The 18,805-nt window shown below is 33.0% G+C and overlaps 1 long non-coding RNA gene across 2 annotated transcripts; it reads left to right on the top strand.

Annotated features, from left to right (window-relative positions):
- Nucleotides 1-7,837: 7,837 nt before the first annotated feature.
- LOC111052750 lies at nucleotides 7,838-13,838 on the top strand. 2 transcript variants are annotated; one of them, XR_005571107.1, is made up of 5 exons: nucleotides 7,844-7,925; nucleotides 8,500-8,570; nucleotides 9,339-9,416; nucleotides 10,564-10,649; nucleotides 13,564-13,838. It is a non-coding gene; the product is annotated as an uncharacterized LOC111052750 (long non-coding RNA). The 2 variants fall into 2 exon arrangements; XR_005571106.1 differs by lacking the exon at nucleotides 10,564-10,649 and having other exon boundaries at nucleotides 7,838-7,925.
- Nucleotides 13,839-18,805: the final 4,967 nt, after the last annotated feature.

The following is an 18,805-nucleotide window of genomic DNA, read 5'->3' as shown; positions in this document are numbered from 1 at the left end:
GAGGAAAGTTTTTCTTGATTTCTTTAATGATTGATTTTTACATTACGATCATATTCTTGAACAACTAAAAGAATAGAAAAAATTCAAATTCAATTCTAAAATTCAAGATTAAGTCCTTATTTATAACAATGGGTTACCGAGATACATAGCTCTAAATTCTTGGTCATTTCTTTGTGTATTGAAATACTATTTAAACTACACTCAGGGATGAATTTTATATTTTTCGATCGAATTTGACTTATGATCCATGATTTTATACCGTTGTATTTTATACGAGCAGAGAAGAATGAGCTGTGGTATAATTTTAGTGGCATCCCGACACATATTCATATATAGTGGGGGCCACATTTTCTTAGATCAGCAAGTAATCAACCAATTGTATTACTTTGTAAATAATTGTACTACCTTATATGCTTTTTGTAATCATGTCTATATTTTGAATAAACTCCTCTGGTCGTGTTGTACCCTCGACCAGAGACATTATTATTATTATGAGATCCGATCATTGTGTCAAAAGTTATGAGTGTTTGAAATTTTGATCCTTGAGGTGTCCTTACGCGCGCCTCTCCATTAAATTAAGAGCATCTAACGGGTGATTCTTATAGAAGATGATCTAATGAACTTATATCATGGTGTGATATCTTAATGTGTTGAAAATGGAGAATTCATTATTGAAAATTTCATGATCTAAAAAAAGGCAAAAACGAATTTTTCTATCAGGATTTGGTGGAAATAACTGAAAACTGGATCAAAAATAAGAGGTTATTGGGCCATTGTGTATCTAGCACAAGGAAATTTTGCCTGAAATGATTGGTTCTGGACTTCTTTTATGTATCCAAACATTATATTGAAAAATCAGAACTACAATATAAAATGCAAGCACACCCCCTTTTTCATGTCTATATTGACTGGACTTAAGTAACTGTAGATTTTTAAAACACCACTCTGAAAGTCGGGGGGGGGGGGGATCACCCCGATCATCACCCCCATGATCCGCGCTTGTGGCAAGGGCAGTAGATGATTGTCTCAGAGTGGGAAGGCTCCTAGATCTACTGAAGATTTCAAGAACAATATCAATTCACAAGAAAGGTGACACCAACATCCCTTCTAATTTTCGACCAATATCAATAGTCCCAATTTTGTCCAAGGTCATTGAGACAGAAATGAAGGTGCAACTCTGGAGGGGAACAAAATCCTGACAAAATCCCAACATGGCTTCAGAAATTGGCGCTCAACTACAATTGCATTACTGACCCTGACCAGCAAGATACATACAAAGTGCCTTCGAGGGTGGTAAAGCCCTGGCTCTTACAATGTGCAACCTGAGTAAGGCTTTTGATTGCTTGCCACACGATTTACTCATCAAAAATCTTGAAATGTATGGCATGAAAGAAACTTTGCTGAAAAAAATTGAAAACTACTCAACTGCAAAATAGAATGCAAGCTATTTCAATAAAGGGAACAGCTTCAAGAATCAGGGTAGTACAGTATGGTGTTCCACCAGGGTTCAGTGTCGCCTATTCTTCTCATGAATGATTCACAGCAAGGAGGAAGCAGTGATTTTTGCAGACGACACTATAATAACAGCTAGAGGTCCAACTACTGATGAGGCAAATGCAACATCTGCAGAGATACTATATAATGCAAAAAGGTGGTTTTCAGCAAACAGACTCAAGCTGAATGAAGACAAAAAAACACCCTCATTTGCTCACTGAGATGACAGGAGGGATAACCAGTCTTGTTAGTGGCTTCTGGCTGGATGGTAGGCTGAGATGGAATCTAACTTACTCACTCATGGCATACCGCTCTCTACTCACTCTTTCACAGCCACTTCATGTACGGACTGATCCTGTGGGGACATGTGCCAGCAGTCAAGGTTGTGCTGCACTTCCAAAAAAGAGCACTCCATGCAGGTAGGGACCACTGTAAACCTCTCTTCAGGGGTATGGGGATCCTTACCATATACAGCCAGTACATGTTCTGCTCACTCACACATCTGATGGACAACCAGGAAGCCTGGACAAGAAGAGGATTCGACCTGTAAAAAGGTTCAAGGAATATGTGTTCAAAATTTGAAGCTGGTTGATCAAATTTTTCAAAATTTATCGAAGAACATATACCCACAGAAGGGCAACAACTTTGGCCTTGAGTGAAAAGTAAGAACTTGCTAATGCTGATTCAATTATGGCATCGTGATCCTAAATTCTAGTGGCCATACAAGCGGATCATGTTTCAATTCATTGATTGAATTGCGACTTCCACTGACAAGCATGATTGGGATGGATTCATCTGTTCCAATTATTTCCATCTGACCACTTTTGTACTATTGTTTATGATATTGAAATGCAGTTGACTCCAGATTTCAGAGTAAATTTGACAGTATTCAAAGTTGCCGTGCTACCAATTTCTCCTAAATAGGTTGAATAGCATTTCACACCTATTAACCTACAGGAAGTTATCGGCTCCAAAATGGTAGATTCTTGATAAACTATGAATGGATCTATCGCCTATGAATGAGAAATTCAGTTTTCAGAGCAAACCAACTTATAATCTTCAGAAGAATTTTGGCAATATACAACACAAATCCACAAAAATAATACCTTACACACTTAAGCTAACAAGTACAAAGCAAAGCCCCACCTCAAAATCAGTGTCGACATAAAATAAAATTTCAATAAATCAAAAAATGTTCATTCCTTTCACTATTGACGTGGTTGATTTTATTGATGCAAATTTTGGAAAACAGTCTGTTAAGGCACTCAGTATGAATTTCAGTTTAGTGTGACTCCAGTGTGATGACATCAGTGTTGGGCTGATCCGAATACTCGTAGTGTTGGGCTGATCTGGATGCACGTAGTGTTGGGCTGATACTTGTAGTCGACTGATGCATACCAAACTCGAAACAGGTGACATCTCAGTTAGCATTGCCTCATGCTTGTAGTAGACGGCTGCATACCAAACTCGATACAGAGTCACATAAATTTTGTATCATATAATTATACAATGTACATTTCAGGCTTGAAATGACAATGTAATTTGTTTTTTGGAAAAGAGATAGATGCTGCATACAGGATTAACTTAGGTGAGGATTAATTTAGGTACTAAGGTTTGGTTTTTTTTTATATTTTCAGCTTTCAAGGTTTAGAGTTCTGCATACAGGAATAATTTAGGAGAGGATTTTTTGAATCAATTCTTCCATGATACTGTGACTGTTATTCTGAATTCAAAGTTGTGAATGTGAACATGGATGGCAATTACCTCCAGGTAATGTGGTAGTGTTGAAGTTTGAGTTACTTGGTCAGCAATAGGCGTTGGCATTGTCATTGGCGTATGCATTGGTGTCGGCATTGGCGTTGGCATTGTTGTAGGCATTGGCATCAACATTGGCGCAGGCATTGGCATCGGCGCAGGCATCAGCGTAGACATCAACGTAGATATTGGCATTGGCATCGGCACAGGCATCGGCATAGACATCAATGTAGATATTGGCGTTGGCATTGGTGTAGACATCAGAGCAGATATTGGCGTTGATATTGGCATAGGCATCAGTGTAGATATTGGCGTAGTTATTGGTGTAGATATTGGCGTAGATATTGGCATTGGCATTGGCATCGACATTGGCATAGACATTGGTGTAGATAGTCAATTAATGAGTCACACTAGTTCGAAAATCACCCAAATGTTCTTAACACTCTTCATGGCATCCACTTGTTGCTGATTTCGAGATTCACGTGATAATTATTTCGATGTTAATGTCCACGCTGTACCTGTTATCTTAAAATGCTTATAAACTAAAAAGAAAATTTTGATTAGGCTACCAATACAATCTAATACACATGAAAATTATTTACAAGTATATAATCAATATAAAATGAAATTTGTTAACATCTTATTATACAGTCAGCAATACATAAATTGTGAAATTTGGAGACATCAATTTATTACAAAATTTTAATAAAAAAAATAATTTCATTCCATTTATTCACTGCTCAAATATTTTATGAAAAGCAATTATTCAATATTATTAATAATCGTTTGTTGGATACTATAGTTTATTTCGACTTTTCAATGTTCTAAACACAAACTACATTTCATGACAAAACTTTACTATCAATCATTAAACAAGAAATCATTCAAAACATCAATAATATTTTGCTTCAAAGGCAATCAATATTCATAAGTAATCATCTGCATCTATGGCAATCAACATTATTAATCATTATTTTGCATCTATGGCAATCAACATAAGTAATCAACACAAAAATATTATCTCATTACTGCCTCTCTAAGTCATAACCTCTGTTATTCCTTCTTTAGGCAATAATGGTTTCCATCTCAAAAAACAATCACATACCAGCAAAATTCTAATCAACAAACCCCACTAAAAATTCTACATACACTCCAGCATCCATTTCAAACGATAATCAAAATTTATAGAACAAACAGTTTTTAAAATTTAGAAAAAGACATCAATTACAAAAACTTTAGAGAAATTTTAACCTTTAACTCATTTCAACTAATAATATGACAAATTTTTATTTAATGAAAACATTATTCAAGTTAACTTTTATTTATATTGAACATCTCATATATATGGCGACACAATTCATTAATACTTTCAAATTTTGAAGTTTTATTATTATAACAAAAGAATTTATACATAAGATTAAATTTCAGCATGTTCTAAATTGAACCATATATTTTTTAAATAATTTCAGAATTTGAAGACTGTATAAAGTACAAACCACTTCAAGATTACAATACAAAGACGATCAAGATGGATAATGGGTGAATAAGTTCCCTAAAAAATACAAATAAGAGAAAAAGAAAATTGGGTAAATAAATTTCCTAAATAATACAAGGAAGAGAAAGATTAATTAGAGCCTATCCTACATGTCAGTACTAAACTTTCATAAGGAAGTATATTTAATAAAAATATACTGAAAATGAGAAAATGGGACATAATTTGCTCTGAAAAACCTAGTTACCTAATATGATACCTGACAAAAAATAGTCATAATTAAAATATGTAATACATGATGAAAAAATATACCGCAAGCAAACAATTATTTACACTACAATAGATAGATTTTAGAAAAGTTAAGTTTTATCAACAATTTAAAGATTAGGAAAATAAGCTACTATTCTAACTTCCAAAATTATTCCAGAAAAAATACAAATTTAAATGACTATGGACAAGATTGGTTAAGATATGCATCATAGAAGAAATTTACTGAATATAACACAAAGACAGGAAAGAATCGAAATTTGGAAAGATTAAGGGCCAAGAAAAATAGGCTACAGGAAAGAAAAAAGACACAATTATGGACTCTTACCATACACTGCGTAGCGATTATGCTATTCTGAATCCCGGCATAACACAGGATTCCTAATCATAACATAGTGCTGGGGAATACCCTTTCATCATGTGATTCACAGTCATCATCTTGTAAGTAAGCAACTTGAAACAACCTTTGAATACTAACACATCAATGGTGACTTTGTGCTTTGTTTTCTTCAAGAACATGATTTTATTCATGGGTTCATTTGTTTCAACAAAGCCATTTTGCTTACAAAAGTCAGTCATGTTCACTAGATAATGCTTTGCATACACTTTTTCAATTTTTAGTTGAAAGTTGAATTCATCAACTTGATACAAAGCAAGATTCATTTTGTTTACATTGTTCCTAACCTCTACAGAAACCTGTCTCATGTAAACATTCACTTTATTTACTGTTTTCCTAACATTAAATTTGGCAATGCTACTTTCTTTACTGTTGACTTTCAATAAAGACAACTCCCTACCTACTACATTACTCAATTCTACTATTTCACTGGGATTTACTTTTTCAATAACAGTAACTAGGCCTACATTATCTGAAACTTGAAATAATTGATCTTGTATCTCAACACTACTATCATCCTGCTTCAATTTGCTTTCATCTTCATGATTATCAATCAATGTTCCATGTGTATCTTTTAATAGAAGGTTTATACTAACCTGCTAGCAGATTCTTGCTTCATATAATCAAACCTAGCACATTGATCTTGTTTCAAATTATCAATCTTAGCATTTTGCTTATCAAACTTAGCATTTTGCTTATCAAACTTAGCATTTTGCTTATCAAACTTAGCATTTTGCTCATCAAATCTAGCATTTAGCTCATCAAACTTTTGTGTTAGGAACGCTATAAGATTCAGATCATTTTTAATGTTTGCCATTTTGTAATATGCACTGATATCTATTCATTAAAACTTGACCACTCCAGAACTGACCTCCCATTCAGCAGCATACCATTCATAACCTATCAAGACATCAGCCTGCTAATAATTTTTCATAACCAGGGATATATTTTGTAGTTTGAGTCCCACACCAGGGTGTACCATTTGCTGTGCTACCAATTTCTCCTAAATAGGTTGGATAGCATTTCACACCTATTAACCTACAGGAAGTTATCGGCTCCAAAATGGTAGATTCTTGATAAACTATGAATGGATCTATCACCTATGAATGAGAAATCCAGTTTTCAGAGCAAACCAACTTATAATCTTCAGAAGAATTTTGGCAATATACAACACAAATCCACAAAAATAATACCTTACACACTTAAGCATCCAACATCATTACAGGCTAAACTTATCCATTTATATAGTTGAAAAACAATGGCTATGGCTTGTAAACACACAAAACAATTTTAGACAAAATTAGAACACCATAAAACTGTTCAAAACTCAATTTAAAACATTAAAAATCCACTTAAACAGAAAAATATTCAGAGAACACAAAACCAGAACACATAGCCAGCCACCATTTTTTAGAGAGAGCCTAACAAGTACAAAGCAAAGCCCCACCTCAAAATCAGTGTCGATGTCATGAACACGTCACCGATATTAAATTCCAAAAAAATGATAAATTACAAGTTTAGATTTCACATTTTACATTTGTTCTCAATAAAACCTTATTTCGAAACTGTTATTTTAAAATTATATATATCCTCTATATTTATAATGATCTATTCATCTGTTAATTCTGTTACTCAGTTTCGGTGATAACATGGAATGTGCAACACAATTATTTACAATAAATTCTCAGTTAAAAAGTTGTCCGCATATCGATTACTCTGATATTTACTATCAAGTTTTATAGATCTCAAATTGAAGATTCGATTTTAATCGAGAAAAAATGTAATATTACAAAGTACAGCAAAAAAATAATAATTCACTTTATTCTATGTATTTTATTTGAGCAACTATTTAATCATCCGCTCGATAATGCAAGCAATTTAAAATTTGCTATTAAAGTTGCGTTGATACACTAAGCTTCCGAGCCAGAGCCTGATAGTTTTCGGTTTGTTGGGTTGGCTGCTTCGTTATAAGCAAAATCAAGGAGCACAAATCTGTGGCACAGAATAGATACGGAATGGGAACTATCAATAAAACGCCTACACAATCAATGATTTTTACATGACACAAATACTAGACACGCCCATCTTGTTAGAAAGCTCCAATCCTGGTCTTTTGATTGGCTCGCGGGCTCGCGGCAGTGAACAAGATCAATTGATCCGGATCAGTAAAGTGATCCGAATTTCCCATCAATACTATTACAATGCGGAACTTGTAATACCTTTACAAGTGAATAGATTTTATGCTTATCTACGACACTTCCCAGATTTCCTCATGTTCTAATTATCTTATTCCTCCTTCAAATTTTCACCCTCATCATGAAGTAAATCATGATACCAGTAAATAGATACTAGTAAATTGATACTCTTTCATGATACTAGTAAATCATGATACTAGCTACTAGCCGAGTTTCCATACTGTATGTATTCTGTGCTATGGTAAGATAAGATTTATATTACAATAATTTTTGCTATTTATGTGGTTAACATAACAACACAGTGAGGTTAACAACAACAACACAGGTAACTCAGTGTTAGGCTAGAATTTTTTTCTAATCTGTAAGATTAATTTATTTATAATATAATTGTACAAAAGCTGAGACATGAATTATGAAATCTTCTAAGTAGAAAGAAAGAATAGAAAACACTAAATTGATCAAGATGGCCTCACTTTTATATATTTTTGTTAACTATTGTTGGACTAGCCCACTTTTAGGGATCATACTGTTCATATTATAGCCAATGGCTTTTAAAAATTTTACTAATAAAAATATTCCTTTGCTCGTGAAGCGAGCCTGACGGTTAGTAAATAATATATCAGTTGAAGAATTTTACAGTCTATGATCACTTAAAATGAGATGAAAAATTGCTTTGGTTAATGAGTTATTTTGTAGGTATTGAATTACTTATATAATTTTTTTAAACTATATTATATCATGGTCAATCTTATTGTAAACACAAGATGTATCTGTCATAGGCTACATAAAATTAAATAGGGTTTGAAGATTTTGTGTGTTTGTGTCATTATTGAAATGTAAGGCCTATTGAAACAGTAAGAATTGTCTATAAGCTGTAAATCAAAATGTATTTTTTTCAGGTCTATCTTGATGTGACTATCTTATTCAATGTTTCTGGTTTTGAGGAAAGCATTTTCCCATCATTTCAAACGTAAGTAATATTTGAGGAGACATTATGCTTCTTTTACAATTATTATTATCAACAGCTACTATTAACCATTTATGGCCTATCAAGCAGCATACTAAAACTAATATAATAGAACGGAATGTTCATTAACTTGCTGTATAACTATAAAATGAGTGCCTAGAGGCAGTGGCGGCTCCAGGGGGGTCCATAGAGGCCATGGCCCCCCGAGAGCTCAGAAAATTTTATATTTTCAACAGGACTCTATCAAATGAAATTAATGTTACAAAAAAATTATTGATTCATACAATTAGTACATAAAAATTTTAAAAGTATTCATAATTTGAATATATTTTTTTTAATAATATAAAATTCAATCCATTAAATAATATTTGCGAACCTATTTATAAAAATGTGATTACTGAGATTTTAGTTACGGTAATTCTGAAAATCCATGCGTGAGCTGAAGAAAATGATTCCTACCATTTTTCAGTAAGCTGCAAGTTGTAGGCTATTCATTATTTGTTCAGTGTTTCACCTTGTGATCCTTTGAGGATCACATGATCAAGAGATCATAAGTTTTGGTTCGCCTAATTTTTCAGTTTACTGCAATTCCCGTGTCCAATAAAACTGGCGGACAGATAAAATTATTCCTGTCTCATCCATTGAATTTCAAAGAGAGAAAGAAATCTGTTGAATTCATCTCCATAAATTTAAAACTTTCAAGAGTAATAAGTTATCATTTTTTACAAGAGTGTTACATTTTCGGAAACCTGAATTAAGATATTTTTTCAGGTCTACCTTGTATGATGTGACTACCTTCTTATTCAATATTTCTGGTTTCGAGAAAAGCATTTGCCCGTCATATCAAACGTAAGTACTATTTGAGGTGACTTTAAAATGCTTCTCTTACAATTATTATCAACTGTTACTACTAACTGTCAAGTCAATTGTAACAGTATTAACTATTAATTTATGGCCTATCAAGCAGTATACTAAAACTAATTGAATGAATGAATATTATTTGCCAAAAACAAAATACAAAAAAGCTTTACAAAAAATAAATATAAGTATATGCTACTACACTTAATCTAAGATACATACATAAAAATTAATTAACATCTGATGTCAATTTATTTAATTAGAAATAACGAAATTATTCATGATATTATAAATAATATTTATATGAAGATTCAATTTATGCTCACATGCATACGTAGTAAGGAGGTAAGCAAAAGTCCCCACCCCTACCCACTGTGCTAAGGGGGTGTGAGTGGTTCAAATGTACCATTTTTTGGTTTCTCGCATATAAACGAAAACTATGTATCTTACTTACATAATTGTTATTTACAAAATTGATACTTACATAATTTCCTACAATATTCATCTCACAACTTTTTCTATACGGTATCTTCTCTAGTTTTCGAGATATCCGCTCTTGAAGGTGTAAAATGTTTTGAATATTGTAGGAAATTATGTAAGCTTCAATTTTGTAAATAACAATTATGTACGTAAGATACATAGTTTTTGATTTATATGCGAGAAATCAAAAAAATGTATCTTTGAACCACCCATACCACCTTAGCACAGGGGGTAGGAGTGGGGACTTTTGATATGTTTACCTCCTTAATACCCTAAACAGAACTGCGGGGTCAAATCGAATCAAATCAAATAGTTCTTTATTTATCATTGCATTTTTACAATATAAATAGTGTCATAAAATAATAAAATAGTTAACAATAATTCACAATAATCAGTTGAGAAAGCTTTGTGTGGAATGAGGACTAATAGAAATTGAATATCTTTTCAATTCATTTTTGAAAATCGCACCATCCTTCTCTCTGATATTAATTGGTAGCTGGTTGAAGAACTTAGCTCCCATGTAGGAAGGACGTTTCTCAAAGAATTGTCTTCTATGTTGTTGAAGTGCATACGTTCTTCTTGAGCGTGTATTATATTGATGATTGACATATCCTTCATTTTTAAATTTTAGAGTCAGAATGCATTCTGATGCTTTCAGGGGGTGAAATTTCCATTGCTGAAACAAGTGCCAACTCAGCGGTTCCACACCTTCAGCAGAGGGGATGATAAAGATGCGCACTTTCGGTATGTTCACTCACTAACTGGTCCAAATTAAGCTGCAAAGTCAAAAATTGTTTCACAGACACCCCCCTTCAAATGTGATTTTCAAACGATCAATTGTTGCAGCAATGAAAATTTCACCCCCTACATTGAAGATGCTATAACAATGAAAAGAAAACTTGGAATAGTGAAATAAAGAATCATTTCAAAGAGAATTCAATGCTCTTTAAGCATCAGTTTTTATGATGCATTGTTCGAGATTTATAAGCCCTGAAAGAGCAAAACATTGGATAAAAACCTGTCATTTTAACAATTACACACCTTCAAGAGCGAATATCTTGGTAACTGTTGGGAATATCACAAAATTCCAGCGAACAAAAAGTGTAGAGAATTTATTAAGCTTCATTTTTGAATAGTTAGTTATGTCAGTTGAACACATTGTTCTCAAGATATGAGCGTGGGAGCAAAACGCTTAAAATGCAATTTTCAAACCACCCTCATCCCTTTAGCACATGAGTTAGGAATTTTAATGTTCTTCTCGTAACTAGTCTTAACAAAGCTGCAAAGTCAAAAATTGTGTCTAAAACATTCCCTCCAAATTCCTTTGTCAATTGGTCTATTGTTGAAAAAATGGAGATTTCACAATCAATACTAATGCTGCTGCAACAGTTATAGGGAAATGCGTATAAGTGTGAAATTATACATCAAATTGAAGACAATTCAATGCGTTATAAGCTCATAATCAGCATGAATTTTTCCCATCGATTTTTAAAAAGTTATAAGAGCAAAAATTGAAATATGTTGGAGGCAAACATGTTTTTTCAAAAATTTTACACCTTCAAGAGAGGATATATCGAAAACTAGAGAAGATACCGTATAGAAAAAGTTGTGAGATGAATATTGTAAGAAATTATGTAAGCTTAAATTTTGTAAATAACAATTATGTACGTAAGATTCATAGTTTTAGATTTATATGCGAGAAACCAAAAAATGGTACCTTTGAACCACCCACACCCCCTTAGCACATGTGGTAGGGGTGGGGACTTTTGATATGTTTACCTCCGTACTACCCTAAACAGAACTGCAGGGTCAAAAATTGTCTTCCAAACATTCCCCTTTATAGCCTTTTCTTGACTGGACTATAAGAGCGGAGTGCTCATTAACTTGATGTATAAATAAATGCCTGAGTAGAGGAGGGTTTATTTCTGACGTATTAAAAGTGGCCTTCAGATGTTTTCATCAACAATTAATTTTTGTCACATTCCAGGATTTGACTGTCTTATTAATGGTTATAATTCCACTTATCTGTATTGAATGGAGAAAAGTTACCTTAGCTTAAAGAAAGACCTCTATGACTTCGCCTGTATTCAGGCATTATAAAGTAGGTCTACCTGAATTTTGTTACTGTAAAATCTAATGGATAAGAAACATTTTTTTGGCATTTGTAGTGTCTTATATCTGACTATAAAATGAATGCTCTATGTGAGAGGAAAACTCTTCAACAAATCTCATAGTAGAATAGTTTAATGAAGGCGGCTGAATCGGACAAGGGTCTGATCAAAAGATTTACACTCATGAAGTTGGAAGTGTTCTTTTAGAACACTTAGCAACTCTTTAGAAACTCGCGCTCGGCAGGGGGCTTCGCCCCCTGCACCCCCAATAGGGGCGCTTCGCGCTCCGGCTGGGAGGCAGGCTTCGCCCGCCCAATTGTCTTTTGTGACTATAAATGTTGGGTAGCAGGCTCCGCGTTTCGCGCTCCGGCTGGGATGCGTGCTCCGCCCGCACAATTGTCTTCTTCTCCTCCTCCTTCCTCTCTTCCTCCTTCCTCCTTCCTCTTCTTCTTCTTCAATAATTAGATCACAGCTGCTGGTCAGTAAACAACTTGGAATGATGCCAGGAAAGGCGCGACACGTTACAAAGATCTCACACACACAGTTTTCGATGAAAACTCAATTTGAATTTGGTTGAAATTTAGCTATGGCTATTAACTTAACTTGGCGAGCTGAACAAAAAAGCTTGAAATAAATTTTTTGTGGGAAACAAATTTAAATGTGTCCCAAATATTTGGGCGAGTACAGGGGTGCCGGGGGGAAAAATTTGGAAGGTCTGGAGGTTTTCCGTAGCCTCCAGTGTAGTATGCAACAGATTTGGTATTCAGTTTTCACAGCGATCTTATAGTTTTGGCTGGGAATTTTTCGTATTTGGGAAAACTTCAAATTTTCGATGAAAACTCAATTTCCCGGGTCCCCATTTGAATTCGGTTGAAATTGAACTATGGCTATAGGCTTATCTCCGGGGGCTGAACAAAATAGCTTTTATCGAATTTTCTGTGCGATGCTGATTTCAAATGTCGAAAAAATTTGGGGGTCTCTAGGGGGCCAGGAGGTGAAATTTTCGTGATTTGGAGGTTTTCCCATAGCCTCCAGTACGTTCCCTAATTGATTTCGAGGTTGTTTGTCCGTGACAATCAGCCGTATTGGCTGTGAATTTCTTGTCTATGTGGCTTTAATATAATAAAGATTGGCAACTTCAGTATAATAAGATTTAGTACTCTTATATACAATGAAGTTATTTCCACCCACAAAGAGCATTTGGACTAAATGTTATTCAATTTAACAAGTATAGCATAGCAACAGACATCATCATCAGTGATTATATGATGTTTGTAGATTAAACATAGAGCATTTGTCATGATGTCCCTAGTATTGAAGTTTTATAGTCTACTTTCAAGTTTTGGAGAAGCCATTCTTGGCATTCACCACTGAACCGGCATCCATTTTGCATTCAATGATAATAAATGTTAGCATCTTGTATAAGTCGTGATATACTGCTCTTGGAATACAATTTTGATGCAATTAATGTCACAAATGTTGGTGGCTGCCAAGATAAAAGAAAATTATATTAAATTTCTGGTACTGATATTAATTTATTTTTTCAGATCATGTTACTGAGGACAGTGGATAAAATTGATATGGTGTTTTGTTACCATGCTATGGAGGGTAATGGTGGATGAGTGAGGGATGACACTAACAGGACAATAAGAATCGCGTTCGAGAGAACTGAAATGCATTCTAAGCTAGTATTTCATCTTAGCCAAGTATTCAAGTTTATGAAACTACTGTCTGTAAGACAGGCATTACGATGTAAGGAAATACAGTTGTAGCAAATAATATTATATCTTTGATAAATAAAATTAATTTGAATTTATTCGAATTTGTTATTGATTATTATTATCCTATTCCATTCTAGCACCTCCTGTGTGAATTTATAATTTACAAAAGTAATATATTCTGATTTTTGTAAACAATACCTTGACAGAAATGAAAATACATTTGAAAGCTTAAAAAATATATTGGAAATTTGAATTTTCAAAATGTGTTCTGAGTTTTCTAAAAGAAAGTTTAAAAGTTAATTATACTCTGAATCTCTCTTTTTGTATCTCTCATATTTCTATGATGAGACAGAAATTTTTTTGTTGCAATAAGACGTTTCATAAAAATTTAGAAGTCCTGTAATACAGGAACAGCTGATTTTATCGGCTATATTGAACATGTAATTGGAATGGTGACTCTCCTGTATTACAGGACTTGTAAGTCACTGTCCCCTGTTTCATAAAAACTTGGAAGTCCTGTAATACAGGAACGGCTGATTTTATCAGCTGTATAGAGCATGTAATTGGAATGGTGATCCTCCTGTATTTCGTGACTTATAAGTTTTATGAAACAGGGCCCAGGTTTCACTGAGTAGTAAAATAAATAAACAATTGCAATGATTTATTGAACGAGCGTTAGCGAGTTCTCACCTTTGACTTACTGAAGGCCAAAGTCGTTGTCCATCTGTTTGTATGTTCTACAATAACATTAGAGAGAATTGATCAATCAGCTTCAAATGTTGAACACGTATTCTTTGAACCTTATTACAGGTCAAGTTCGTTGGACAGCAGAGTTCAATAAGGCCCGCCGCAAAGTAGACCCACGCTAATCCACGAAAAGCAACCCACGCCGTGGGATGTTTTGTAAACCATTGATAGGCTTCTCTAGACATCTGTGTAATACATGCAATGAATAATCACTTGTCAGCTGATTGATTATGAATAATTTTATAGCAATGGTTTAAAAAACATTCCACAGCGTGGGTTGCTTTTCGTGGATTAACGTGGGTCTACTTTGCGGCGGACCTAACTCCATCGTCCTTTTTCAGAATATACAAATAACATTGAAAGTGCTAAAGAAGAAAAATTTGTTTCGATTTTTTTATCATTTAGCCAGCTGGAATTAATTAGATGCTATTAATGTAATTTTTCAATTCATTTAAAAAAGCTGATGCTATTTGGCAGGCTGGTATCACACTGACTGTCCTTTATGCGCCGACACATGATTTCAGCTGAATAATACTCAACATAATAATTCATTTATAAGTTCTATATTAATGTTAACGTCTGTCTGCCTGTCTATTGACTGTAACATACGCGTAATTGATAATACTAATTGTGATAGCAGTTGCTATGACATTGACAAATTTTCTATGACAATTTTTTTTTGTTCAGTGTTAAAATTGTGAGTAGAGCTACTATTAGTGTTTACTAACACTCGATTATTCAATGTAGGTACCCATATATTTCATTTTTGTATCACTAGTAGTTCTGTGAACAGTAGACCTCGCGCAGTTATAACGACGTCCCAAACCATAAGCACATCCACACTGATACACTAACTATTTATTTGATCAGATCATGCTTACACAAGATTCAATTAACATATAACGCTTTCCAGAATTTAGCGCGAGAAAACCAGAAGACATCTAGGCGCCCAGACGAGCTGTTATAAGTTCTTTGCATCCTATTTAATAGTGCATAAAAATTGCATTCAATGAGGCATGCAATTATAGTCTACACAGGTGCTAATTTTTTACCAAGTTACATAGAGATATTGAATTGCATGCGTCATGGCATGCAATTTATAGTCAACTCGACAGCTGATTTATGATGAATAATTCTATAGTCTGATTTTCACTCTAATATTGACGTATGAAGGAGGCTGCTTTTTCCTTTTATATTATCCTTGAAATGTAAAATTTCCAAAAACCTTGTATATAAGTCGACGCGCAATTTAAAAAGGAACATAAATATACCTGTCAAATTTTATGAAAATCCATTACCGCGTTTCGCCGTAAATGCGCAATATATAAACATTTAAACATTAAGAGAAATGCCAAACCGTCGACTTGAATCTTAGACTTCACTTCGGTCAATTAATTATTAGTATTATCTTTAATGTTGAGATCATTGTAACGTTTTCAGATATATGTGCAGGTTTTGTCATTAATTTTCTTTTTAAATTCTGTATCGAAATCATGTATTATATGACCACGTTCCTATTTGAAAAAAGAAGTATTAAAAATGAAGTTGGATCCAATATGGCGGAGTATAGTTTTGAAGCGATAGAAAGTAGTTTTTTTCAATTGGAATAGGATCCCCATGGAACCTAATGTCATCATACTACTTGTAAAAGAGATATTTAACTGTTTCCATAATAATTCTCATTAACTCAGGGTATAATTACAAATTGCGGATTTCAGAGATCAATACAACAGTTCATGAGCGAGTTCTATAACCCAGGGGTCACTAGTTATTCTATTAAAAAACAAATCAACTGTCAGCTGGATTATAAATTACATTCAATATTTTTTATATAAATACGAGTAGCCCTTACAAAGAAAGCAAGTAGGTAATATTGGAGTATGGAGAAAATTCCTCTACTCTCATAATATTATTATCCTGAAGAAAACACAAATTGAGTCAGCTGTATTTCGTCTATTTTTGCAAATTGGTTTTTAATGCCTAAGGGCATTAAGGACCGGTTTCCGAGCTCGAGATTTAGTTAAGTTCTATACTTTAAACAGCTGGAGTTGGAAAATTTGCTTGTCAAAATGGGACATAGTCCACGTTCAAATTAAATTTTCCAAAAACTAGAAAGCCGGTCAAGTTTTAATTGTGATTAATTCCACGAGAACCAATCAGAGAAGCCGTCTCATCAAAAAGGTCTTCTCTGATTGGTTCTCGTGAAATTAATCACGGTTAAAATTTAACCGGATTTTGTGCAACCAGGCTGTAAATACAGTGTTTCGCTGTAAATGCGGAACACACATCAAGAGAAAAGCAAAACAGTCAACTTGAATCTTGGACCTCGCTTTGCTCGGTCAATGAATAATATTTTATAGTCTCATTATTTCTTTGATCAGAAGTAGATGATGTATATAGCGATATTGGAGTATGAAGGGTTTCACTAAAATTACTATTGCCCAGGTCAGTAAAATAATTGAAAACGTGAATATTTTGCTTTGATTGTTTCCTATTATAGTAAGCTATTATATAATTATGGCAACAGGAATTTATTTTGGTTGTTCCTCCATAAAAGTTTTTTATTGATACTACTAGTCTATATATCAATAATAATTTTTATTGATTTAAATACTATTTATATATCATTAAATATTATTTATTACCCCGTCACATTATATTATGATGAAGTGGGGTATCATTTTTTTAAGATTGTGCAAAAACAGTACGGTAGGCCTAAAACTTTTTTCTGATTATTACTTTTGTGAGATAATGGAATAAGTAGGTAATCAATAATATTAAATATAAATAAAAATACTGAAATTGAGTTTTTTTAAACGAATAAGTTTTTCAAAAATTAATATTCTTTTGAGAAAAATTCTCTATTCGAAAATACCATGAAGAAAATATCCATGTACATTTACTGAATCAAAGCTCGTACTGTATATGTCCAACTACATTTTCTATTTCACTTGTGGCTTCAGTTCCATTGTGCATTATGATCACTTGACCTAAGTTTGCAGGTTAAATAATGAAAAAATGAATTCTTTATTTGACATTGCAATTGGATTATAATAATGTTGTTTATCCAAGTTGATAAACATTTGGGAAATATTTTGGGACTGTGACATGATACACACCACACCCCTGAAAATAAACTATTCATTTTTTGAATTTTCTAAATATTATTATTACTGTATTTTTGTTTTGTTGTTTTTATTCATTTTTATAATGAAACTTCTTCTGAATGTTTCTTTCAAATTTTGATGATTGTAATTTCACAGTACTTTACAAGAATTCATTAGAAGTAAAATGATGACATGCTGAACTTCTGAAAGCAAACTATTTCTTTATTTTAATTCTTTATATCATTATTGTATACAATTTTCGTTTTGTCGTTTATATTATGAGAATCTCACTACATGTTTCTTACAAATTTTGATGATTGTAATTTTACATACTGCATTGACTTATTGATTTAATAAAAAAATATGAACATCTGAAAACAAACTACCGTATTTCCTTCTTTGAATTTTTATATTATTGCATATCATTTTTTTTCTGTCGTTTCTATTATGAGACTCTTCATAAATTTGTTTCTTACAAATGTTGATGATTGTAATTTTATGCCTTGGTATTTGAATATTACTCAAGAGAATATACAAAATCTATCTGATTGTTTTTTCATACTACATTTTTACTTATTTTTGGAGGAAAAAATAAATATCTATTATTCTGATTTTAATTTTATATATCATTGACTTATTCCTGAAAATAAAATAAAAATGTATTAAGTTATGCTGAATTTATATTTTCCAGCTCATGATCTTGGTACCTGATCTGATTTCTCAATAGTAAACCGTTCCTAAACTCGTTATGTCCAAATTTCAGTTCCAAAATCCATCAATCCAAACTATTTTTCTATTTTCTCACAAAACTCGTGTCACTTGATTTTCTATAGAAGTGTGGAAATTTATTTCATGAATAAACTCCTATGGATGTCTTGCCCAACGTTCAGAGAAATTATAATTCAGAGGACAAGTATAAACTATATCCATAGATTCATATCATTTCACATCTTTTCCGAAAAATAAAATTATTACGCATCTGAAAACAAACAGAAATTATAATTCAGAGGACAAGTATAAACTATATCCATAAATTCATATCATTTCACATCTTTTACGAAAAATAAAATTATTACTCATCTGAACAAACTTTTAAAATTCGTAATCTTAAAATCTTTAAATTCGTATTTGCGCGCCTTTTTTGGAGAACGAAGCTTGGAACAAGGGATTCATAGAGCTACATATTTTGAAAGCAAATTATTCCACCTGGAGCG

The sequence above is a fragment of the Nilaparvata lugens genome, chromosome 4 (genome assembly GCF_014356525.2).
Source record: "Nilaparvata lugens isolate BPH chromosome 4, ASM1435652v1, whole genome shotgun sequence".
Taxonomy (NCBI): Eukaryota; Metazoa; Arthropoda; class Insecta; order Hemiptera; family Delphacidae; genus Nilaparvata; species Nilaparvata lugens.
This window is presented reverse-complemented; position numbering and strand designations above follow the sequence as displayed.